The sequence below is a fragment of the Kogia breviceps genome, chromosome 2, assembly GCF_026419965.1.
Source record: "Kogia breviceps isolate mKogBre1 chromosome 2, mKogBre1 haplotype 1, whole genome shotgun sequence".
NCBI lineage: Eukaryota > Metazoa > Chordata > Mammalia > Artiodactyla > Physeteridae > Kogia > Kogia breviceps.
Window position 1 is genome coordinate 106,819,491 of NC_081311.1, and position 26,588 is coordinate 106,846,078.

The window sequence follows — 26,588 nt, forward strand, 5'->3', positions numbered from 1 at the left end:
GCAGGGTCACATGTGAGATGGTGATTTAGAATAACAAATGTCAGCTTTTTATCCAGACTTCTGAATCGGGGCAGTTCCTTTGGCCATAGCCCTTCTTTCCCCTAAATCTGTCTATTCAGTGGATATAAGATTGTTTTGTCTGTTTCTGACACTAAAGGACTGTGAAAATTAATGAGGATGATGTCTGTGAAGTGCTTTGAAATTTTTAAAGGAAAACTAAGTAAAAAACAAAAGATAAGGAAATTTTTGAGGCACTTTTTTACCATCTTTAACATTGAACTGTTTCATCATTGTTGTCTAGGGCTCTCTATTTTCTTGCCAGCTGAAAAAAAAGAGAAAGAATAGCAATCAGAAATGTAATATGTTTCATGAAATGTTTGGCATTTAAATCTCTCATAAAATATAGAGCTGAATGGCCTACAGTATATTTTAGATGTATTTGCTGGTAGACTTTTTAAAAATTTCATCACTGTGGTAGCATTTAACACACAAGAAGGAATTTCTCTTAGACCTGAATCCAGAAAATTAATCTAACACCTGTTTAAAAATAGAGATGGTTACTTTCTATGTCCTTTTCTCTATTTTTAAAAGCCCACTACTTGTTCATTCGCCTTCCCCAGATGTTAACTGGGAAATGGAAATCTTTTTTTAAAGCCTAGCTAGAAGAACTCACAGATACACAAAAGTGTTGATAGCACCAAAGGTACAACTTACATCAAAATCTTACAGAATTCAAAATTTTAAGGATCTGTTGTTGCCACTTCATCTTCCATTATTAAATGCATAGAAATCACAAGGTGTGTACCTGTGAGAATTTTGTGAATTAACAAACATCTATAATGTAGAACTAATGCAGGTGACATTTAGGTTTTGAGGCAGAGCTAAATTAAGATTTTTCAAAGCTTGGTCAGCTGTTCAATACAGATATTGTTTTTAATCTAGTGCTATGATCACTTCATCACATAAGCATGTTTCTTGAAATGGCAGGAAACTTGAGGTTTGAGATATTTTTAGAAGGCGTAGTTCCTATAATCCTCCTAGATGCAAATATGAATTATACTCAGCTGGATCCACCACCATGATCTAAAGCACTGTTTTTCAAACTGGGTGATGGCCCATTCACAGGCCCTGAAATCACCTTATGAATCAAAACCAGCATTAAAAAAATTGGAAGATAACAGAAAACATAACATCATAGTAGTAGTGCATCTTATGGGGAAAGAGAAAGCTTTGTTTCTGTGTGTGTGTGTGTGTGTGTGTGTGTGTGTGTGTGTGTGTGTGTGTGTTGGGTTATGATACACAGTGTTTCTCAGGGTGAGCCAATAAAATATATTTGAAAGCTGCTGATCTAAGATTACTGTATGCATACTTCTTAGCCAATATAAACTACTAGTAAGAGGAAAACAGTACACACCTAATGGAAAAATAATTTTTCAATAAATTTCATAGACCTTGAAATTATCCACAGCCTCTAAACCAGTTATTCTACCTTTGGATATTCATCTTAAGGAAATAATCCAAAATTCAGACAAAGATTATTACATAGAAATATTCACTGCACTGTTGTTATTCATTGTACTGGAAACCCCTGACAGCTTACGTGCTCAGTAACATAGTAATAGTTAAGTCAGTTTAGAACATGAAAACTAGTTGAGTATGGCATCATCATTAAAGGCAACATTTTCAGAGGATTTATAGTGATGTGGGGAATGCTTATAATATTAAATTTAAAAGTATTCAAACTTGCTTACACTCTATATTAAGAACTGCAAAACTTGTTAAAAGAAAAATGCTAAAATAGTGGTTTTCTGAGTTGAGTTATGGATAATTTTCATTCTGTTTTTCTATATTTTTCAAGTTGACTACAGTGCACGTGTATCATATCTATTGTCTAAGGGAAAACAGGTGTTTCTTTAAAAACAAGTTCCCCCTCCCCAGGATAATAGTGTGTGTTCTTATCAGCCAAGAAGCAGCGCTTTTGCAAGGATGCCACCTTGGTTAACTCTCTTGGTCCACAGAGAGTAATATGTCCCTTCTTTCACATGCACATTCATAGTGTAATGACTATGAAGATTCCAGTCCACACTATTCCTGGGTGATCAGTGCCTGCCCATGGGTGATCTTCCTTTTCTCAAGACCAGCACGACAGTTTTCTATCCCTGCTATAACAGATTACCATCAATCTGGCAGCTTAAAACAACACAAATTTCTTTTCTTACAGTTCTGGAGGTCGGGAATCCAAGATGGTTCTCACTGGGCTAAAATCAAGGTATCACCAGGCCTGAGATCCTTCTGAAGATTCTAGGGGAGAACCTGTTTCCTTGCCTTTTCCAGCTTTTACAAGCCACCAGCATTCATGGCCCCTTCCTCCATCTTCAGAGCCAGTGGCACAGCATCTTGAACTCTCTCTCCTTGCTTCCATTTTCACATTGTCCTCTCCTCCAACTCTGACCCTCCTGCCTCCCTTTTAACAAAGACCTTTGAGAGTACACTGGGCCTGCCTTGATAATCCAGGGTAACTCACTATCGCAATATCCTTAATTTAATGATATCTGCAAAGTCCTGTTTGCCATGTAGTAACTTATTCACAGGTTTTGGGGATTAGGACATGGACATCTTTAGGGAGACCATTATTCTTTCTACCATCACCAGGTTTGAGAAAACAGCTTAAAACAGGGGCAGGATGGGGGGAGGATCATTTCTCTTGCATTACAGATAGAGGGATTTGAAATTTGCACTGTGCTCAGGTAGCTGCCCCAATTGCGTGTGGACCCATGATTTTCCACCAGAGGACAACATCCATTAATAACAGGATCTGTCACTCAGTCACTGGCAGTAGCCAAAGGTTAGCCAAAGAAGAGATGGTTTCCAGCTTTACTGTTACTATGCAAGTCTAAGCATCTCAGAAATGTAGACAAGGTGCAAAAGGACACATAAATAGATGCTAAAGGACCTGCAGGGGTTTTTTTTTTTCTTTTCTTGTAGTTGATTTCTAATCTCACAGCATTGTGGTCAGAAAAGATGCTTGATATGATTTTAATTTTCTTAAATTTACTGAGGCTATTTTTGTGGTCCAGCATGTGATCCATCCTGGAGAATGTTCCATGTGCACTTGAGAAGAATGTGTACTCTGCTACTTTCATATGGAATATTCTATAAATATCAATTAATTCCATCTTCTCTAATGTGTCACTTAAGGCCTCAAAATGGGTTAAAGACCTAAATGTAAGGCTGGATACTATAAAACTCTTCGAGCAAAACACAGGCAGAACACACTTTGACATAAATTGCAGCAATATCTTTTTGGATCCACCTCCTAGAGTAACACAAATAAAAACAAAAATAAACCATCATGATTCCCTTCTAACATTATCTCTTAGGCTATTGCTATGTAGATGACAAATGAGCCAGAAAAGGGAGATTATGAGCTCAAAAAATTCAGAGGTTATTCTAACTCACTTCTGTTTTTATTTTAGAACTTTTAAAGTTCCTCAAGTAATACCACATTGTAAAAAAAGTTAGAAAATACAATTAAGCAGTAATAAAAGGAGTGTTGTTTGTATGTCACGTCTGGTTCTTCAAAGCTGAATACAGGGACTTCCCTGGTGGTCCAGTGGTAAAGAATCTGCCTTACAATGCAGGGGACTCACGTTTGATTCCTGGACAGGAAACAAAGATCCCACATGCTGCAGGACAACTAAGCCCGCGCACCACAAATAGCTCACGCGGCCTTAGCTAGTGCCTGCGTGCTGCAAACTACAGAGCCCACGTGCTCTGCAGCCTGTGTGCCACAACTAGAGAAGAGAAAACCCACATGCCACAACTAGAGAGAAGCCTGCACACCACAACAAAGAGTCCGTGCACCACAATGAAAGATCCTGCGTGCCTCAAGGAAGATCCCACGTGCTGCAACGAAGACCCAACACAGCCAACAATAAAGTTTTTTAAAAGCTGAATACAAAACAAGTAGGTGCCAGGGTTTTATTTATTTATTTATTTATTTTCTTTTTTTAAACATCTTTATTGGAGTATAACTGCTTTACAATGGTGTGTTAGTTTCTGCTTTATAACAAAGTGAATCAGTTATACATATACATATACCCGCCAGGGTTTTATTTTTATTATTATTATTAATCTTTTTTTTTTTTTTTTTTTTTTTTTTGCAGTACGCGGGCCTCTCACTGCTGTGGCCTCTCCCATTGCGGAGCACAGGCTCCGGACGCACAGGCTCAGTGGCCATGGCTCACGGGCCTAGCCGCTCCGCGGCATGTGGGATCTTTCCGGACCAGGGCACGAACCCGTGTCCCCTACATTGGCAGGCGGACTCTCAACCACTGCACCACCAGGGAAGCCCAAGCTTTTATTTTTTAAAAGACCTTTAACTGAGTTGTGGATTTAGAAGATTAAAATTCATTTAAACAACTAAATTAAACTTCAAAGCAATAAAAACATTTGTTTATGAGCTTAACTATCTTCATACATACTGCTTTTGGTTTCTTTTCAATAGTGTATTATTTTTTAAAAAAATAGTGTATGAAATTAACGTAGAGTCTCAGATTTCTCCAGGTTTGACCAGACCCCTCTGTCCCCCAGCTTTTTTCATAGCGTCCAGTTCGTGCTTTTCCTGCTTTCCTTCGAAGCTGACCGATGAAATAAAATGCCAGCATTCACAAGCCAAGGAGCATTTTCTTTTAATTCCTCTTTGTGGACAATGAAGATACGTGACTCTTTCACGTCTGTCTCTTCATTTCCTTTCAACGTTTTCTTCTCAAGCTATTACCCTACCTGCAATATTCCAGCCTCCCCGCCATGTGCCTAATTTCTGTCCATCCCCTCAAAGCTCGGCTCAAATACTACTGACAAGCTACCCCAAGCCTGGTACTTAATCACCAGTCTGTTTATGAAGCATTTGCATGGACCCTGGCATTTTCGTCATCTTTTCCAGCTACGCGGACCTCCTCTGACAGAGGTTAGGTAACTGTCCCAGTCTCCCAGGATGCTCAGCAACATCCTGGACACTCCAGCCAAGTCTTCTGACCCTTTCCCAGGTCTTAAGTCACCGCTCCCTGCTGCCTCTGGTGCCCATCATATGCCCCAAATAGATCTTTACATTTGATGATGTTTCAGATGTTTGTATCTTTTCACCCTAGACACATTATAAACTGTGTGAAGGTGAACATCACATTTATTCGTGAAAAAATACAGCAAATGTATATTGAGCTCCTACTCTTTGCTGGGTACTATGCTAAGGGCTAGAAATGCTAGGATAAATTAAGGCAATTTTACCTGTAAAGTTCTTAGAGTCTGGTGAAGAACAGAGAAGTAAACCAGCAGTGACATGGCCATGTGAAAAGTATCCTAAAACAGAAAAATGTGAGGGCCGCCCAGACAGCCTAAGGGTCAGGAAAGCCTTTGCAAAGGAAAAGTCCTCCGGGACTCTGGTCCCTGGCGGTCCAGTGGTTAAGACTCCGCATTTCCACTGCAGGGTGCACGGGTTTGATCCCTGGTCGGGGAACTGAGGTCCCACATGCCTCGCAGCCAAAAAATTGCAAAGGAAAAGTCCTTCAACTGAGGCTTGAAAGGCAAGGAAAGCAGGAGGGAGAATTCATATATATTCAGCAGGCACTAAGTGCTCAACACGAACCAGATGTCACTCATATATCACCTCACTGAATCCTCACAGCAACCCTAGGAAATATGTGGGGAGAGCAGAAGACACCAGACAGGTATGGTTCATTTACTGTGTTTCACCATCTATTACTAATACCAGCAAACTCCTATGCAGCACTTCTAGTGTGCTGGCACTATTCCATATAGTTCACATATGTTACTCATTTAACGATTACAACAACACTGAAAGGTAAGTACTCTAGTTACTTTATTTTACAAATCAGCAGAGTAAGCACAGAGAGGTTAAGTAACTCGCCCACAGTCACACAGCGACTTAAACCAGGCAGTCAGGCTGCATAGTCTGTGCTCATAATCACTGCACTATGCAAACTCTACCAGATTATTTTTTCATCCCTTGAATATGTTTATTGGCAAAAGTAATGGCTTACTAGAGAAGCCAACAATTTAAAATGTGTAAAATGTAAGTCACTTCTTCACACTTCCCCTGATTCCAATGCCAGTATTACTGGTGAGTTTTGAAGCTAGGTAAAACTATCCCCATTTTACAGATGGGAAAAGTGAGTCTCAGAAATGTTAACTTGCCTGGGGTCACAGAGTTAGCAGGTGGACATCTGGGATTCAGCACCTTTCTGGCTCTATCTTCTGGGTGGGAACTACCAGGCAAGCTGGGGAGTCTGGCGAAAACCCCTGGAGCTGACAACAAGCACATACTCTGCCAGCAAAATCAAGAACAGCTGCACCTGCCATGCTGATGAAACTGGGCTTTTCTTGTTGGTGATGTGCAAGGGGACACATGACACTACTGGCCTTTTAGGAAGTTCACTCTGGTGACAGTGTGGAGGGCGGAACGTCAGAAACCAGAACCTGGAATGAGGCAGTGGTGAGGACTGACACATACTCAGGATACTGGTGGGATGGGGTGATGGAACTTCATAACAGATTTGTTGGGATGGAGGGAAAAGGACACGTCTGTTGTGTGTCCTTGCCTTCTGGCCTGGGTGACAAGGGGTGGGGGAGTGGGCACTTGTGCCACCCCCAGAGGTAGGGAGGAAACTTTCTTACCATTTGGACTTTGTGTCAGGAAGTTAATTCATGGTGAAATTTCAACATTTGTTCTAGACCAGAAAAACAAACAAACAAAAAACTTTTGTCTTTGTTATACTGATTGTGGAACAGCTAGAAAATGTACTTTCTTGGAAGTAGCCTCTCAAGTGTTCTCGGAACTCCTTCAGATAGTTCAAGCATTCTGAAGTTACTTTCCTGCTACTTTCTTTCTCTAGCTCCTCGGAGGAAAAGTCTGCCACGCCTGAAACCTTCCACCAGTTGAGATTTCCTATCAACCCAATTTCTCCATCAGTGAACCTAATTCTGGGAGACGGTTTACCAGCTGCACACGGCAACGACCCATCTCTCTGGCCAGCAGCAGCAACCTCAACAGCTGGAGCAGAAAGTTAGAAAGACCACGGTGTGGCGAAAGTGAGCAGGTTTGCTAGTGGGAGGCCAGTATTGGGCAAAGTTGCAGGAGTAATAGGTCTTTGTCTCAGCCTTGAAGATCCTAAGACATAGAACAGACTAAGTCAAGGGGACCCACTACAGTGCTAATCCTGCAGAACTCTCTGTAACTCAAGAGTCAGCAAGCAGACACACTGCAGCATCTACTCTGGGGTTTCCAGACAACTTTTTCTGCTTTTGTAGAATTAAACAGCACAGGTCTACCCTGCTAAGTCTGTCCCTGACCGTTTTCTGGACTCTTTGAGGATGCTGATAGCAGCCAAGTAACTACTGACCAGCTAAATGATCTCAAAATCCAACAAAAGATAAACACAAAGAAGACAGCTGGGGGTGTTCAGTATAGTCTTTTGAGCCTGAAGGAAGTCACTGCAGTGCAAAACTATAGGGTAGTAAGGGTGATGCCATACTATTTTATGTTCAGTATCATCATTTTACCTGGCAGTGAAGCAAAATATTTATCCAAAAAATTTCCCCCCAGATGGGTAGAAATTTTAATTTGTGTGCTCAATGCATACACTTCAGGTCCTTGGAAAATTCACTCCTCATGTGCTGTGAATAGATGATGGGAACTTGTCTGACTCACCACCCTCTCCCAGTTCTGATGGCCCAGGGAGAGACCACCCACCTGAAACTGCAGGGAAATGCCCTTAGGGCAGAACAGGAGGGTGGGCTTGCCCAGGCCCTACCTAATGGCATGCAGAGGAGGGGATGGGCGCAGGCAGGCAGGCAGTACCTCCCATGGTGTCTTGTGGGCTCCTTGAGAGAACTGAGGTGCTCAGAACTGGGGGTCCACAATGCCAACCCCAACCTGGCTAGTCACTAGAACATCTCCGCCCTCCCCTCCCTCAGGCGAGTCCATGTTTCTGTCCCTCTAAGTCTGCCCTTGATAATCATTTATCCCATTCCACTTGGATAAATATCACACCGAGGATGGTTTCTCAGACCTGCCCTTGACAGAAGAGGCAAACCACACCAGGAGTTCCGGACTCATGTTCCTCTACTGGCTGGTAAGTAGAGTAAATGTGTGAAGCAGTCAGCTGTAAACAGCTGGAAACAGGGCAAGCTCCAGAGCACACTCCTGTAATCCCAATCATTTCCTCTCAAAGTCTTTTTCTGTGTGTCACCATTCTGGTCAAACAAAAGACAGCTAGATGATCCTCACTATTGGAGGATTCTGAATTTGCAAATTTGCCTATTCACTAAAATGTATTTGTAACCCCCAAAGCAATACAGCTGCCCTTCAGGAGTCATGGGAGATTGGTTCAAGGACACCTGGGCAGATACCAAATTCCACGGATGCTCAGATCCCTTTTATAAAATGGTGGAGTGTTTGAGTAAACTACACACATCCCTCTGTATACTTTAAATCATCTCTATGGGACTTCCCTGGTGGTCCCTGGAGTCTTCCCTAAGACTCCGTGCCTCCAATGCAGGGGGCCCAGATTCCGTCTCTGGTCAGGGAACTAGATCCTGCATGCCACAGCTAGACTTGGTGCAGCTAAACAAATAAATAAATAAAATAAAAAATAAATAAAAATAAATAAATCATCTCTAGATTACTTATAATACCTAATACAATGTAAATACTATGTAAATAGTTGCAAGCAAATTCAACTTTTGCTTTTTGGAACTCTGGAATTTTTTTTGTATTTTTCGATACACTGTTGGTTGAACCCGTGGTTACAGAGGGCCAACTGTACTTGCAGCACTTTTGCAGTCATTTGCGGACATGCACGGAGCAGTGGGAAACTTGAGTCTCCAGGCACACAGCTGAGGTTAAACAATCTGATATTCTGCCTTCTTGTTTCAGCTCTCATACTGTAAACAGCATCATCTCCACAGTCTATTTAGGGACATGTTTTTTAATTTTTTGAGCTTTTCGTTGGTGATTTTGCTGTTTAAAATGACCCCCAAGCATAGTGCTGAAGTGCTGTCTTTTCCTAAACTCAAAAAGGCCTTGGGTTTCCCTGGTGGCACAGTGGTTGAGAGTCCGCCTGCAGATGCAGGGGACACAGGTTCGTGCCCCGGTCCGGGAAGATCCCACATGCCACGGAGCGGCTAGGCCCATGAGCCATGGTTGCTGAGCCTGCGCATCTGGAGCCTGTGCTCTGCAACAGGAGAGGTCACAACAGTGAGAGGCGTGCGTACCGAAAAAAAAAAAAAAAAAAAAAAGCCTTATGTGCCTTATGGAGAAAAATAAATGTGTTAGATAAGTTCATTCAGGCATGAGTTTAATGATGTTGGCCATGTGTTCAATGTTAATGAATCAACAATATACATTAAATAAGGTGTCTTTAAACAGAAACACACATAAAAATAGGCTACGGTATTCATCGCTGAATGAAAATATTGTGACCAGAGGCTCGCAGGACCCTAACCCTGCATCTCCCCTAGGAGTAAAGATTCGGTGTTTGCTGCATTATAGACTATAACTACCAATAATGGTGACTCATCTGTCTCTGAAACCCCTCATTTGGCTGTCAGTTTGGGAGCCCTCATTTGATGATCTTATCTTAGTTCTCAAAGTTCTCAGAGTTCTCTGTCAAGGGACTTCTAAGATATGGTGGGTTATCCCTTGGGACTCATAGTAATGTACTGGAGTTTGTGTATGATTTTTTTAAAAAAATTTATTTATTGATTTGTTTTTTTGGCTGCACTGGGTCTTCATTGATGCGCGTGGGCTTTCTCTAGTTGTGGAGAGCAGGGGCTACTCTTTGTTGCGGTGCGCGGGCTTCTCATTATGGTGGCTTCTCTTGTTGCAGAGCATGGGTTCTAGGTGCGTGGGCTGCAGTAGTTGTGGCACACGGGCTTAGTTGTTTTGCAGCATGTGTGATCTTCCCGGACCAGGGCTCGAAACTATGTCCCCTACATTGGCAGGCGGATTCTTAACCACTGCGCCACCAGGGAAGTCCCTTGTATGATTTTTTAATTAAGTGAAACGAGTATATTTCTGTAACGATATCACACTTGAGAATGCTTTTTAGAATGGGAGGATATACCAGTCACAGCCTCCACAGCCCCCACTGGCCAAATCCAACTGGAAGCCAGCTGACAAAGGAGACTGGGGTCAACCTCTGGGGTGCAGAGAGGACAAAGGATGGGTGTAAGGGAGAGGCAAATGGAGAATTAAATCCACACAGGGAGCCCAGATTTAATCAGGCAGTCCCATTATTAATATACAGATACTAAATGCTCTGACGGAAAAGAGCTCGATGTTCTGACAGCTTAGGACACAGGACCATGACCCGGACAGGGAGTGAGGGATGTCTCCCTAAAAGAAAAGCCTGAGTTGAGCCCTGAAAGATGAGTAAGAGACAAGCATCCCTATTAGAGGGAAGAGCGTGTACAAAGGCACTGAGAAGGAAGGGGGCAGGATGCTCACCGGGAGCTGTTAATAAGAATGTAAAATCAATAATGTTTTGAGAGGTAATTTGGAAGTTGCTATCATATATTTTGTTGTTGTTGTTCTTTTGTTGTTTTCAGTTTTTTTGTGGGTTTTTTCCGCCATGCCACGTGGCCTGTAGGATCTTAGTTCCCTAGCCAGGGATCAAACTCATGCCCTTGCAGTGGAAGCAAGCAGTCCTAACCACTGGCCTGCCAGGGAAGTCCCAGGAAGTTGCTATAATATTTTATTTTATTTTATCTATTTATTTATTTATTTTTTTTGCGGTACATGGGCCTCTCACTGCTGTGGCCTCTCCCATTGTGGAGCGCAGGCTCTGGATGCGCAGGCTCAGCGGCCATGGCTCACGGGCCTAGCTGCTCCGCGGCATGTGGGATCTTCCCGGACCGGGGCACGAACCCGTGTCCCCTGCATTGGCAGGCAGACTCTCAATCACTGCGCCACCAGGGAAGCCCTGCTATAATATTTTAGATGTGCATATATTCCTCAACCCAGCAAACCTGTTTTACATCCCTAGCACAGAAAAACTACTTGTACCCGGGCACAAGGCAGAATTAACCTGATGCTGAGGACAGCAGTGCTCACTATTAACAAAACTCTGAAAACAGCCTAAGTGTCCATGAATAAGACAATGGTAAAATAAGTTATAGAACATCCATTTTACAAAATACCAAACAGCAATTATAAAGGATGAAATAGGGGAATTCCCTGGCAGTCCTGTGGTTAGGACTCTGAGCTCTCAATGCCAAGGGCCCAGGTTCAATACCCGGTCGGGGAACTAAGATTCCCACAAACTGCACAGTGAACCCAAAAAATAAAATAAAATAAAGTCTACCTTCTCACTGTTGTGGCCTCTCCCGTTGCGGAGCACAGGCTCCGGACACACAGGCTCAGCAGCCACGGCTCACGGGCCCACCCGCTCCGCGGCATGTGGGATCTTCCCGGACCGGGGCACGAACCCGTGTCCCCTGCATCGGCAGGCGGACTCTCAACCACTGCGCCACCAGGGAAGCCCAAGTCTAACCTTTTAGTAAATAAATAAGTAAATAAATTTTTTAAAAATGAAGTAGGCAAAGATATGGTAGCTTGGAAATATCTAGAAGATTTAGTGGTTAGGGAGAAGAAGAAGGTTATTGGCAATTCTGTTCCAGAATTTGTCCCAGAGTCCATCACCCCCAAGTTCTGGCCCCTGAGTGAAGGCACTTGCAAACAAGGGTTAATCCTTCCTTGGTGTGCTTTCAAAAACTAAAGTGGAAGGCTCTTCCATGAGCAAAACTTTCATTGCTTTCATGACTAGTCAGGAAGATCCACTGAGGTATACATTAGGGGGGCCTGACATTGTATTTATTTTTCTATTAATAAATCTGGGCTTCTCTTGAGGCACCAAGGTAAGCCTGATTAAAGTTCTTTTTCAAATGGTCCCCAAGTGGGAGCTTTCTTGCCTGTAATTCAAAGTCTAGTGCAGCTCCTTGTCAAATGGTTGCCAGGAGATAGGAGAAGAGCCAACTCCCCATCTCCTCTGCCATGGCAACGCGCCATTATTTCCTAATCCATCTTCTTTCTGCGGGAGTCTAGATTTCTGAGAGTAGTATGCTACCCTTGATTGTTTAGTTAATCTTGCAGAGAGAAAAGAACCCTTCTAACCTTCCTTCTGCACAAAGAGACCTCCTCATGTGGAAAGAGCCTGCCACTGATTTTTCCTTTGTGATCTTGCACTGTAGCTGCCATCATTCTTTCTTATCCTCCCAAGGATTCAGTGAGACACTTCTGGAAACAGAAATAAACTTTGAACCCTTACAAGTACAATAGCTCACTTAATTGGTGGCTTCTCAAATAGAAGGCAAGATCTTCATAAGTTTTTCCTAACCTACGAGCAGAAAGTGTATTGAACATGGTGTTGATGGAAATGGGGCTCACTGAATGCCTCAGTTTCTCCATCTGTAAAATGGGGATGTAGCCCCTTGTAGGTTCCTGTGAGGATTAATTCATTGCTCTTAGAACAGTGCCTAGGACACAGCAGGTGCTCAATAAACATTAGCTATTATTATCATTATAAGTAAGATTGACTCCTACTTGTTCTGACCAGGAACTTTAATCAAATTTACAGAAAAAAGAACTAAATATAAATTGTTAGTCAGGACTGTCTCATTTGTAAGTGACCACAGGTATATCTCGTTATTGCACTTTGCTTTATTGCACTTGGCTGATACTGTGTTGTTGGGGTTTTTTTACAGATTGAAGGTTTGTGTCAACCCTGTATTATCACATGATGGTTAGCATCTTTTAGTAATAAGGTATTTTTAAATTGAGGTATGTACATTCTTTTTTTTTTTTTTTTTTTTTTGCGGTACGCGGGCCTCTCACTGTTGTGGCCTCTCCCGTTGCGGAGCACAGGCTCTGGACGCGCAGGTTCAGCGGCCATGGCTCACGGGCCCAGCCGTTCCGCGGCGGACTCTCAACCACTGCGCCACCAGGGAAGCCCGGTATGGACATTCTTTTTAGACGTAATGCAATTGCATACTCAACAGACTACAGTATAGTGTAAACATAACTTTATGTGCACTGGGAAGCCAAAAAATTTGCGTGACTCACTTTATCATGATACTCACTTTGTTGCTGTGGTCTGGACCTGAACCCGCAGTATCTCCGTAGTTGGCTTGCACTCAAGTTGGCCTATGTGAAAAAGGTGTCGGACTGGCTCCAAGCTGGGTTGTCTTCAGGAAGAGCTGGCTCTGAGGCTTAAAGAAAATCTTCAGGATTCGATCTCTCTCCCCATTACTTGTGTCTGTTTTTCCCTATTGGCTTTACTTCCGACTCTCACACCTCCACACCGACCTCCTCACAACTGGCCATCCCAGTGGAAAGAGGGCTTCCCTTTCCCAAAATGTCCTGCAAGGATTTCAGGATGGGTGTCACTGGAATAACTGACATCATATGCCCATCTCGGAGCCAACCCTATGGCCAGAGGGGATGGGTTGCACCAATCAGCCCAGAACAGGGTCTCAGCTCCACCCTGGAGCTGGACGCTGGAGGAGGTGGATGGAGGGGGTCTGTGGACCCGGAGTCAGCACAACCCAAACCACGTCAACTGAGGGTGGGGTGAGGCTTGAACCTCCAAAGGGAAGTCAGAGTGCTATTACCGGAAAAGGGGAAGGGGTAGTGGGCAGGCAAAACCAAACATGCGTGATGCATCATCACTTCTAGTTCACTTCTCATTTATGTTGATGGACAGAGGAACATGCTACATAGTTTAAACACAGTGGTTTTTAACAAGAGGTGAACTGAATTATTTATGGTTTATGAAAAATTCAGATGTCCAGGCCCCAACTAGAGAAATTCTTATTCAGTAATCCTGGAGTGAGGACCAGGCACCTGCATTTTTAAAAAACTTCACAGGTCAGTGTGATGTAATGTGTAATGTAGTAAATATATAAGTGCTCTTTTGGGTTCCTGATTTCTTATTTGACAAAGGTTATATACACATCTTGGACTTTTAATCCCATGTCCATGAATCTGAAGGAAGATAAAATACCATAAAGAAAGACAAGGGCTTCCCTGGTGGTGCACTGGTTGAGAGTCCGCCTGCCGATGCAGGGAACACGGGTTCGTGCCCCTATCTGGGAAGATCCCACATGCTGCAGAGCGGCTGGGCCCGTGAGCCATGGCCGCTGGGCCTGTGCATCCGGAGCCTGTGCTCCGCAACGGGAGAGACCACGACAGTGAGAGGCCCGCGTACCGGGGGAAAAAAAAAAAAAAAAAAAAAAAAAGACAAAATACTTAAGATTGCTTTTTCCTTATGCTTGGACTGCACTTTCTAGAGCGATCAATCACAGCCCTTATCACACTCATTCATTCACGCACTCATTCATTCATTCATTCATTTATTCCTCTTACTTTGTGCTTGGTGTGAGGGGTAAAGTGATTAAAATACCGCTTCCTGCTCTGAGAAGCTCCTAGATTACTGGAGAGAGAGAAAGAAGAACCCAGACGTTGACAAGACAAGACAATACGGGCCGTGATGTATAATGCTGGCATGGGGTAGTATGGGACAAAGGAAACTGTTGTGTGTGGGGACTGCTGTTTGTCCATCAGTATCTCCCCACGAGATTCTAAGTCCCTTGTGGACAGAGATGGTGTATTCTCATCTTAACTTTCTCTCGGGTCCAAGGGAGGTTAGGGGTTGGGGGAGAGTGATGTTGAATCAAATCCAGGTGTTGTGGAGTCTAAAGCTGATATTTCAAAGGCTCTCTTTAAGAAAAATATAGAATTACAGGGGCTTCCCTGGTGGCGCAGTGGTTGAGAATCCGCCTGCCGATGCAGGAGACACGGGTTCGTGCCCTGGTCCGGGAAGATCCCACATGCCGCGGAGCAACTAAGCCCGTGAGCCATGGCCGCTGAGCCTGTGCGTCCGGAGCCTGCGCTCCGCAATGGGAGAGGCCACAACAGTGAGAGGCCCGCATACCGCAAAAAAAAAAAAAAAAAAAAAAAAAAAAAAAAAAAAAATATAGAATTACAAATACACAATTAGATATAAAGGTGACTACTTCTTTAGAATGAGAAAAGAAATCAGAACGAACTCCTGGAGCCTTGGAGGCTGCTGACTTTTTAGTATGAGGCCTCTTTAGACAAGTTATCAAAAGTGCTTGCAGAGAAATACTTGTAATTGCTAACTGGTTTTGCTTCCCTGTGCAGAACACTTTACAACTTCTGGCAGCAGTCAGCACCCAGGGGCCTATATGAGTGAGGGGTTTTCAGGCTTCGGTTTCAGCAGCTTCAGGGTAAATCCACTTCTGATGGAGTATATCTTCCCCCGCTCCCTCCCTATGTGGTTGCCTCGGCTTGGCCGTGCCCTCCATGGAGGGTCACAACTCCACACAGATCTGCTTCTGGGTTCTGGGAACCACTCCCTCCCCATGTCCCTTCAGGTCTGGGAGAGGTAGCTGCACCCCACTGTTTCTAGCCTTGGGGTACTGCACCAGCCAGGCAGCTTCCCTACCCCCTGCCTACAACTGTGTAAATAGTTCCTTAATCAAAGTCTCTTGAAATTTCTAATTTGAATGTGCCACCAGTTTCTGCCAGGACCCTTGATTGATGCAGAAGAGAAAATGTGTTCATTTATATGGCCATGGGTAAGCAGTCTCTAAGTACTATGACATTATGCACACTGTTGTATTAGGCACCCCATATTCTGCATACGATGTCATTGTTATGAGTATATACACTATTCCTGGCTCCTTTTAACTCACTAACGTGAGAGTGCATCATTTCTATTCCTCCAGAGACAGATACCAATGCCGAAAGAGATCTAAAATCTAAAACAGAAAAGCAGCAAGTCAGTCAGGCCTTTTCGCTGCAGTAATTTTACTGAAGGCCTGAGGACAGTGAGCAATGTCCCTCCAGTCCCTGTAGGTGAGCCCCAGAGCCAAATGGGGACTCAGTGGCAACCCAGGTCACGTACAGCTCAGGGGCTTGCGCTGCTCAGAGGGCAAGAGAGGTCTCATCCTGGCGGCTTACGGGCAGACATTAGTGAGACCGAGACCCACTTCTCTGTCATGTGCTGCCCTTAGCAAAGCAACCAGAGACATTTTCAACAAAGAATTTGATTTGGGGGTTGGCAAAACTGGATGTGAAAAAAAAACTCATTCAGGAAAGTGAAGGAAACCTTACAGAATACAAATGGGTCTGACCTTCATAGATAGTCAGAAACACTGGTTACATTTTGGTAACAGAAATTAATGACTGGGCTTCCCTGGTGGCGCAGTGGTTGAGAGTCCGCCTGACGATGCAGGGGACACGGATTTGTGTCCCGGTCTGGGAGGATCCCACATGCCGTGGAGCGGCTGGGCCCGTGAGCCATGGCCGCTGAGCCTGCGCGTTCTGAGCCTGTGCTCCACCACGGGAGAGGAGACAACAGTGAGAGGCCCACATACCGTAAAAAAAAAAGAGAGAAAATAAAGAAATTAATGACTAGATTTTTCAGCCAATATTTGATATTAATTTCTCAACAAACACAGGAAAGAAAAATGATCAAATGAAGATTGCTTGCAAACAGGAGTGTTTAAACCTTGACATAATGTTGACTGTGATTTTTGCCGGGCCTGCCATCTCTGGATGACTTCCTTTGGTTTTGAGGGCTGGACTGACACATTGGCCAGATGACCACTGACAGTGCCAACTCAAAGCTGAGAAGGAATAAGTTTGTGTGGGCAACTGCACATCAATATCAATGATGCACAGGATTTGGAGTTTCAGTCTGTCAGAAGTATGTGAAGACCTTGATACCCAGTTGGACACATCAGGCCCCAGCTGAATTCCATTTGCTACTGTAGCTAAATATCCATTGATTCCACTGCTCCCTTTTCTAGAGAATTCAACAACTATACTTCAATTGGAACACATCCCACTCAGACCCTGAGGCCTGGTATGAAATTTCACTGGCAGATCTGGCATTGCAGGCTGGGTAATGGATAGCAGAAGATTTGGCCTTATTTTATTTCCAGTTCAGTTTTTCCCAAGAGGGTGATAAAATCAAGGGATTTTCAGACCAAGATTATATTTAGACAATTACTTGCCTGCTAGTTTCTGGTTAAACTGATGGCTCAGTTACCAATGCAGTGAACTACATACTATTGAAATGTATTCATCTGTGAAAGGCTGCCCACCGATAATGAAATTGACCTTATTACAGCCGTTCTTCACTGCCCTAACTCTGCCCTGACTTTCTGGGTAAGGGTTCTATTACCTATCTTGTAGTGTATCAGCGATTCTCAAACTTTTTGGTCTCAGGACCTCTTTATACACTTAAAAATCTTTGAGGACCCCAAAGAGTGTTTGCTTCTATGGTTAGATCTGTGAATATTTACCAATTCACATAAATATAACAATAATTCCATTTCATGTTAATGTAACATTTTATGAAAAATAACCATATTTTCCAAAACCGAGAGGGAGAGAGGGTTAATTTTTCAAATCTCTTTAGTACATGGCTTAATAGAACACTGCTGGATTTTACATCTGCTTGTGCACTAAATTTGTTGTGATAATACATAGTTTTGGTTGAAGGATATGAAGATTATCTGGGCTCACACAGATACAAAGTTAGAAAAGAGAGGACTATTTTAACAGCATTTTCAGATGATTTTGGATATTCTACTTTGGTACTGCACTAAAACTTGACCATTGGTACATTCTTAGAAGTTAGCTGCAGTGGTATAGAATCTGAAACCACATCAGTGACTTTCTTGTACTCTGGTACATTAAAATTCATTGGTCTATCTTGCATTTGGAATGATTTTGTAATGGCATTTTCCAATACCTGGAAAATACTGGTTCTCTGAATTATGCAGATCTCCAAATGTTGACAAAATTCATTACACAATATTTAAACAGTCACATTTATTAATATCACCACTAACCTCATCAGGAAAGTTGTTAAGTACCGGGAAGCTACTGAATTCATGGACGTGGATGCAAGTTTTCCAAAGTTCTAATTTTGGAAAGCTTGAAAGCTAGAATTTTATCATTGGCAAAAAATATTGCTGGTTGTTTACTTTAAAGTAACAAATCCATTTTGTTAATTTTCAAGAAACTGTCAGATATCCAAGTCTCAATAGCCATAGTTTCTCTGACAGTTATTCTTTCTAGTAAAAATGGTATTTCATGAGAAAGGTGGCTAGTTTAATTCATAACTCAAATAATTACCCAAGTGCTTTCCTCAAGATATGCAGCCTTCAGGATATGCAGCCACAGATCTTTATGCAGATATTCCACTTTACTACTCAGATTATTAAAAAGATATATAGTCAAGAGTTGAGGTTTAATAAAATTAATAATTTCTACTGCTTCATTGAGGACAGTCTTAAGTTAAACTGGCCTTTTTTTTTTTTTTAACAGCAAGTGTGTAACGGTGAAAATAAAGTAACTGTTAGTGCAATTCTTTGCTGTTGCTTTGATTCCTGCTAAGGCCTTAGCAGCTCTATTTGTCATTGCTTTGGCACTATCAGTGCATATTAACTGAGTTCCTCACTATTTGTGTGTTCTTAGCTTTAATCCAGTCTGTTCTTTGATCCGTGGACTCAGTGACACAAGCCTGGAAAAAGTGCGACAGACTATTTGCATGTTCAGACTATTTTGCATGTTAAGTTGAAACTGAAAAATTGAAAATCTTTTTTTTTAGATATAGGCAGATGCATTTCCTTCACTGAGAGATAAAACATACGTTTTGAATATGAACAGATTGTTTTACTGATTCACAAAATTTGAATGGCTCAAGAGTTCACAGTGGTCTTTACCACTATTCTCTGTCTAATGAGACAAGCTTTCTCCCAACTGGGATATAGATGCCCTTTAAAAAAAAAATAATGCCTTTTTTTGCATATGCTTTATATTTTTTCTAAGAATTTCATTCATTCGTTCATACGTTATAACTTAAATATAAATATAAAATATAAAACAATTATAAAGAAGGTCTACTCTGTGACCAAACGGTATCAAGCATAGTTAGAGACTAAAGAGTTGAACCCAAAGCACCTCCATTCTTATATTCTAGTTGGGGAGAGGAACAAGGAAACAGCAAACTATATAACTTTGCACAGGTAATTACTCTATCTTGACTCCTGACATCCTGTGATTTAGGTAGTTGTGGTAGGCAGAATAATGGCTCCCCAAAGAATTCTATATCCTAATCCCCCAAATCTGAGATTATGTTACCTTACATGGCAAAAGGTGATTAAGTTAAGGTTCCTGAGACGGGAAATCATCCTGGATTATCTGGGTGATGTAATCACACAGGTCCATATAAGAGGGAGACAGGAGAGTAAGAAGAAGATGTGACAAATGGAAGCAGAGGTTGGAGTAATGCAGGGCCATGGGCCAAGGAATGTGGGAACAAATTCTCTGCCATAGCCTCCAGAAGGAATGCAACCCAGCCAATGCTCTATTTTAGCTCACTGAGACCCATCTTGCACTTCTGACCTCTAGAACCGTGAGATAATAAATTTGTCTTGTTCAAAGCAACTAAGTTTGTGGTAACTTACTACAACAGCAGGAAACTGATATAGTTGGGCATCATTATTGGTCCCATTTAACAGATGAAAAAAATGAGTGAAATGTTCACATGACTTCATCCACATATATTCCGGAGGGAGTGCAAAACTGTATAACCCCAACAGAAGACACTTTTGACATTAACTATCAAAATTACCAATGCATTTACTCCACTTAGCCTAATCCTACAGATATACCTAGCTGCATGAAAGGGCACATGCTCAAATTTATTCACAGCAGCATTTTCGTTAGAGCAAAATACCAGAAACAGTTCAATTAACAGAATAGAAAGCCCAGAAATAGACCCACACACCTACAGTCAATTAATCTTCAACAAAAGCGGCAAGAATGTACAATGGAGAAAAGACAGTCTCTTTGGCAAGTGGTACTGGGAAAGCTGGACAGGTGCATGTAAACCAATGAAGTTAGAACACTCCCTCACACCATACACAAAAATAAACTCAAAATGGCTTAAAGACTTAAATATAAGACAGGACACCACAAAGCTTCTAGAAGAGAACACAGGCAAAACATTCTCTGACATAAATCGTAGCAATGTTTTCTTAGGTCAGTCTCCCAAGGCAATAGAAATAAAAGCAAAAATAAACAAATGGGAGAATTCCCTGGCAGTCCAGTGGTTAGGACTCCATGCTTTCAATGCCGAGGGCCTGGATATGATCCCTGGTTGGGGAACTAAGATCCTGCAAGCTGCGTAGCATGGCAAAAAAATAAAATAAAAATAAAATAAACAGGGACTTTCCTGGCGGCCCAGTGCTAAGACTCTGTGCTCCCAGTGCAGGGGGCACAGGTTCAATCCCTGGTCGGGGAAATAAGATCCTGCATGCTGCATAACGAGGCCAAAAAAAAAGGTGAAGCGGGAACCTAATCAAACTTATAAGGTTTTGCATAGCAAAGGAAACCAGCAACAAAACACAAAGACAACCTACGGACTGGGAGAAAATATTTGCAAAGGATGCAACCTACAAGGGCTTAATTTCCAAAATATATAAACAGCTCATACAACTCAATAACAAAACAAACAACCCAATTAAAAAAGTGGCAGAAGGGGGCTTACCTGGTGGTGCAGTGGTTGAGAGTCTGCCTGCCAATGCAGGGGGTACAGGTTCATGCCCCAGTCAGGGAGGGTCCCGCATGCCGCGGAATGGCTGGGCCCGTGGGCCATGGCCGCTGGGCCTGCGCGTCCAGAGCCTGTGCTCCACGACAGGAGAGTCCACGGCAGTGAGAGGCCCACGTACTGCAAAACAAAAACAAAAACAAACAAACAAAATGGGCAGAAGGTCTATATAGACATTTCTCCAAAGAAGACATACAGATGGCCAACAGGCACATGAAAAGACGCTCAATATCACTAATTATCAGAGAAATGCAAATCAAAACTACAGTGAGGTACCACTTCACACCAGTCAGAATGGTCACCATTAAAAAGTCTACAAATAATAAATGCTGGAGAAGGTGTGGAGGAAAAGGGAACCCTCCCACACTGTTGGTGGGAATGTAAATTGGTGCAGCCACTATGGAAAACAGTATGGAGGTTCCTTAAAAAACTAAAAATAGAACTACCATATGACCCAGCAATCCCACTCCTGGGCATATATCCAGACAAAACTCTAGTTTGAAAAGATACATGCACCCCTGTGTTCATAGCAACACTACTGACAATAGCCAAGACATGGAAGCAGCCTAAACGTCCACTGACAGATGAATGGATAAAGAAGATGTGGTATATATATACAATAGAATACTACTCAGCCATAAAAAGAATGAAATAATGCCATTTGCAGCAACATGGATGGACCTAGAGATTATCATACTAAATTATGTAACAGAGAAAGACAAATATCATATGGTATCACGTATATGTGGAATCTAAAATATGATACAAATGAACTTATCTACAAAACAGAAACAGACTCATGACATAGGAAACAAATTTATGGTTACCAAAAGGGAAGGTGGGGGAGGGATAAATTAGGAGTTTAGGATTAACAGTTACAAACCACTATATATAAAGTAGATAAACAACAAGGTCCTACTATATAGCATGGGGAACTATATTCAGTATCTTGCAATAACCTATAATGAAAAAGAATATATATATACACACACACATATATATATATGAATCACTTCACTATACACCAGAAACTAACACAACATTGTAAATCAACTAGACTTCAATTAAAAAAAAAAGACAATCCAACTGTCTATCTCTAGGGGAGTAACAAAATAAACTTCACAGTGGGATAGTATGCAGCTGTGGAAAAGAATGAGGAAGCTCTCTACATACTGATATGGAAAGGTCTCCGAGATAAATTGTTAAGTGAAAAAAGCATATATAGTGTGCTAACTGTTGCGTATGAAAAGGGAGAAAATAAGACCATATATTTTAACTTGCTTATTTTTGAATAAAGAAATACTGGAGGGACACACCAAAAACTAACAAAAGTGGTTACCTACAGAAGACAAGGCTGTGTGGAATGAGGTGGATGGGGAGAGGGGTGGGATAAAGATTTTTCAATATATACATTTTCATATCTGATTTTCTAACTATGTGAATGTGCTACTCTATTTTTTCTAACAAATTTTTAAAGAATATTTATTTATTTGGTTGTGTCAGGTCTCAGTTGCTGCGTTCGGGTTCTTCGTTGCGGCATGCGGGGTCTTTAGTTGCAACATGTGAACTTCTTAGTTGCAGCATGTGGGGTCTAGTCCCCTGACAAGGGAATGAACCCAGGCCCCCAACACTGGGAGCCCGGAGTCTTAGCCACTGGACCACCAGGGAAGTCCCTCTAATTAATTTTGAAATGAGTTTAAAAAACTTGCTGGTCTAAGGCTGCAGAATCAATCATAACAGTAAAAGTAACAACAACATAGTGGCAGCAGCTACCCCTTATAAGGCAGGCACTTTCAGATCGTTCTTATTAAATCCTTATAGTACCCATGTCAGGCAGGGATCATTATCCTATTTATAGATGAAGAAACTGAAGCTCAGAGAGGTTGAGACTTGCTTGATATCACCCAGCTTGTTATCAGGAGAGTTGACCTCCCAGCTTGGGTCTCCCTGACTCCAAAGCCCACGCTCTTGGCCACCAGGCTGCCGTGCCTAGAAACCACGTCTTTAACTTCTAGCATCAGTGCTCTTTTCTTTTTTCTTTCTTTCTTTTTTTTTTTTTTTGGTATGCGGGCCTCTCACTGTTGTGGCCTCTCCCATTGCGGAGCACAGGCCCCGGACGCGCAGCCTCAGCGGCCATGGCTCACGGGCCCAGCCACTCCGCGGCATGTGGGATCTTCCTGGACCGGGACACGAACCTGCGTCCCCTGCATCGGCAGGCAGACTCCCAACCACTGCACCACCAGGGAAGCCCACCATCAGTGCTCTTAATACAACAACACAGAATGTCACATACAGGTTATTGACATGCTAGAGTGAGAGCCAAATGGGCTAAGTGAAGTATGACCATTTAGCCTTTTTCTGCCAGGCTCTTCTGTGAGGCTTTGGAGAACTTAATTTGGGAATGATTCATTGTTCTTTGTTTTGGGGGAGTTTTTGGCCATGCCACGCGTCATGCGGGATCTTAGTTCCCCAACCAGGGATCGAACCCGTGCCCCCTGCAGTGGAAGCTTGGAGTCTTAACCACTGGACCGCCAGGGAAGTCCCTCAATGTTTTTTGTTGTTGCTGTTGTTTGCTTTTGGCTTTTTTCCCATAATGTATTATTATTTTTTATTTTTTTATACAGCAGATTCTTATTAGTCATCCATTTTATACGCATCAGTGTATCCATGTCAATCCCAATCTCCCAGTTCATCACACCCCCACCCCCACCCATGGCTTTCCCCCCTTGGTGTCCATACATTTGTTCTCTACATCTCTGTCTCAACTTCTGCCCTGCAAACTGGTTCATCTGTACCATTTTTCTAGGTTCCACATATATGCGTTAATATATGATATTTGTTTTTCTCTTTCTGACTTACTTCACTCTGTAGGACAGTCTCTAGGTCCGTCCACGTCTCAACAAATGACTCAATTTCATTCCTTTCTATGGCTGAGTAATATTCCATTTTATATATGTACCACAACTTCTCTATCCATTCGTCTGCTGAGGGGCATTTAGGTTGCTTCCATGACCTGGCTATTGTAAATAGTGCTGCAATGAACAGTGGGGTGTATGTGTCTTTTTGAATTATGGTTTTCTCTGGGTATATGCCCAGTAGTGGGATTGCTGGATCATATGGTAATTCTATCTTTAGTTTTATAAGGACCCTCCATACTGTTCTCCATAGTGGCCTTATCAATTTACATTCCCACCAACAGTGCAAGAGGGTTCCCTTTTCTCCACACCCTCTCCAGCATTTGTTGTTTGTAGATTTTCTGATGATGCCCATTCTAACTGGTGTGAGGTGATAGATACCTCATTGTAGTTTTGATTTGCATTTCTCTAATAATTAGTGATGTTGAGCAGCTTTTCATGGGCTTCTTGGCCATCTGTATGTCTTCTTTGGAGAAATGTCTATTTAGGTCTTCTTCCCATTTTAGGATTGGATTCTTTGTTTATTTAATATTGAGCTGCATGAGCTGTTTATTTTGGAGATTAATCCTTTGTCCATTGATTCGTTTGCAAATATTTTCTCCCATTCTGAGGGTTGTCTTTTCATCTTGTTTATGGTTTCCTTTGATGTGCAAAAGCTTTGAAGTTTCATTAGGTCCCATTTGTTTATTTTTGTTTTTATTTCCATTACTCTAGGAGGTGGATCAAAAATATCTTGCTGTGATTTATGTCAAAGAGTGTTCTTCCTAAGTTTTCCACTAAGAGTTTTATAGTGTCCGGTCTTACATTTAGGTCTCTAATCCATTTTGAGTTTATTTTTGTGTATGGTGTTAGGGAGTGTTCTAATTTCATACTTTTACATGTAGCTGTCCAGTTTTCCCAGCACCACTTTTTAAAAAAAAAAATTTATTTATTTATTTATTTTTGGCTCTGTTGGGTCTTCACTGCTGCACGCAGGCTTTCTCTAGTTGCGGTGAGTGGGGGCTACTCTTCATTGTGGTGCGCAGGATTCTCATTGCGGTAGCTTTTCTTGTTGCAGAGCACAGACTCTAGGCGCGTAGGCTTCAGGAGTTGTAGCATGTGGGCTTCAGTAGTTGTGGCTCCCGGGCTCTACAGCGGAGGCTCAGTAGTTGTGGCACACGGGCTTAGTTGCTCTGCGGCATGTGGGATCTTCCCATACCAGGGATTGAACCCGTGTCCCTTGCATTGTCAGGCAGATTCTTAACCACTGTGCCACCAGGGAAGCCCCCAGCACCACTTACTGAAGAGACTGTCTTTTCTCCATTGTATATCCTTCCCTCCATTGTCATAGATTAGTTGACCACAGGTATGTGGGCTTATCTCTGGGCTTTCTGTCTTGTTCCATTGATCTATATTTCTGTTTTTGTGCCAGTACCATATTGTCTTGATTACTGTAGCTTTGTAGTATAGTCTGAAGTCAAGGAGTTTGATTCCTCCAGCTCCCTTCTTTTCCCTCAAGACTGCTTTGGCTCTTTGGGGTCTTTTGTGTCTCCATACATATTTTAAGATTGTTTTGTTCTAGTTCTGTAAAAAATGACATTGGTAATTTGATAGGGATTACATTGAATCTGTAGATTGCTTTGGGTAGTATAGTCATTTTCACAATATTGATTCTTCCTATCCAAGAACATGGTATATCTCTCCATCTGTTGGTATCAGTGTCTTATAGTTTTCTGTATACAGGTCTTTTGTCTCCCTAGGTAGGTTTATTCCTATGTATTTTATTCTTTTTGTTGCAATGGTAAATGGGAGTGTTTCCTTAATTTCTCTTTCAGATTTTTCATCATTACTGTATAGGAATGCAAGCGATTTCTGCGCATTAATTTTGTATCCTGCAACTTTACCAAATTCAATGATTAGCTCTAGTAGTTTTCTGGTGGCATCTGTAGGATTCTTTATGTATAGTATCATGTCATCTGCAAACAGTGACAGTTTTACTTCTTCCTTTCCAATTTGTATTCCTTTTATTTCTTTTCCTTCTCTGATTGCTGTGGCTAGGACTTCCAAAACTATGTTGAATAATAGTGGTGAGGGTGGACATCCTTGTCTTGCTCCTGATCGTAAAGGAAATGCTTTCACTTTCTCACCATTGAGAATGATGTTTCCTGTGAGTTGGTCATATATGGCCATTATTATGTTGAGGTAGGTTCCCTCTATGCCCACTTTCTGGAGAGTTTTTATCATAAATGGGTGTTGAACTTTGTCAAAAGATTTTCTGCTTCTATTAAGATGATCATATGGTTTTTACTCTTCAAACTGTTAATATGGTGTATCACATTGATTGATTTGTGTATATTGAAGAATCCTTGCATCCCTGGGATAAATCCCATTTGATCATGGTGTATGATCCTTTTAATGTGTGTTGGATTCTGTTTGCTAGTATTTTGTTGAGGATTTTTGCATCTTTATTCATCAGTGATATTGGTCTGTAATTTTCTTTTTTTGTAGTATCTTTGTCTGGTTTTGGTATCAGGGTGATGGTGGCCTCATAGAATGAGTTTGAGGGTGTTCCTTTCTCTGCAACTTTTGAAAGAGTTTGAGAAGGATGGGTGTTAGCTCTTCGCTAAATGTTTGATAGAATTCACCTGTGAAGCCATCTGGTCCTGGACTTTTTTTCTTGGAAGATTTTAAATAACAGTTTCAATTTCATTACTTGTGATTTGTCTGTTCATATTTTCTATTGCTTCCTGGTTCCATCTTGGAAGTTATACCTTTCTAAGAATTTGTCCATTTCTTCCACGTTGTCCATTTTATTGGCATAGAGTTCCTTGTAGTAGTCTCTTAGGATACTTTGTATTTCTGTGGTGTCTGTTGTAACTTCTCCATTTTCATTTCTAATTTTATTGATTTGAGTCCTCTCCCTCTCTTTCTTGATGAGTCTGGCTAATGGTTTATCAATTTTATTTAT

General features: G+C 42.0%; 1 long non-coding RNA gene across 2 annotated transcripts in view; it reads right to left on the bottom strand.

Annotated features, from left to right (window-relative positions):
- Positions 1–263: 263 nt before the first annotated feature.
- LOC131750781 (uncharacterized) overlaps positions 264–26,588 on the bottom strand; it is a 127,635-nt gene continuing 101,310 nt past the window's right edge. For both annotated transcript variants that reach the window (XR_010839103.1, XR_010839102.1), the window contains exons 4-5: positions 20,667–20,846; positions 264–322 (exon numbers count right to left, since the gene is read on the bottom strand). This is a non-coding gene — a long non-coding RNA (uncharacterized lncRNA). The remainder of the gene's footprint in view (positions 323–20,666; positions 20,847–26,588) is intronic.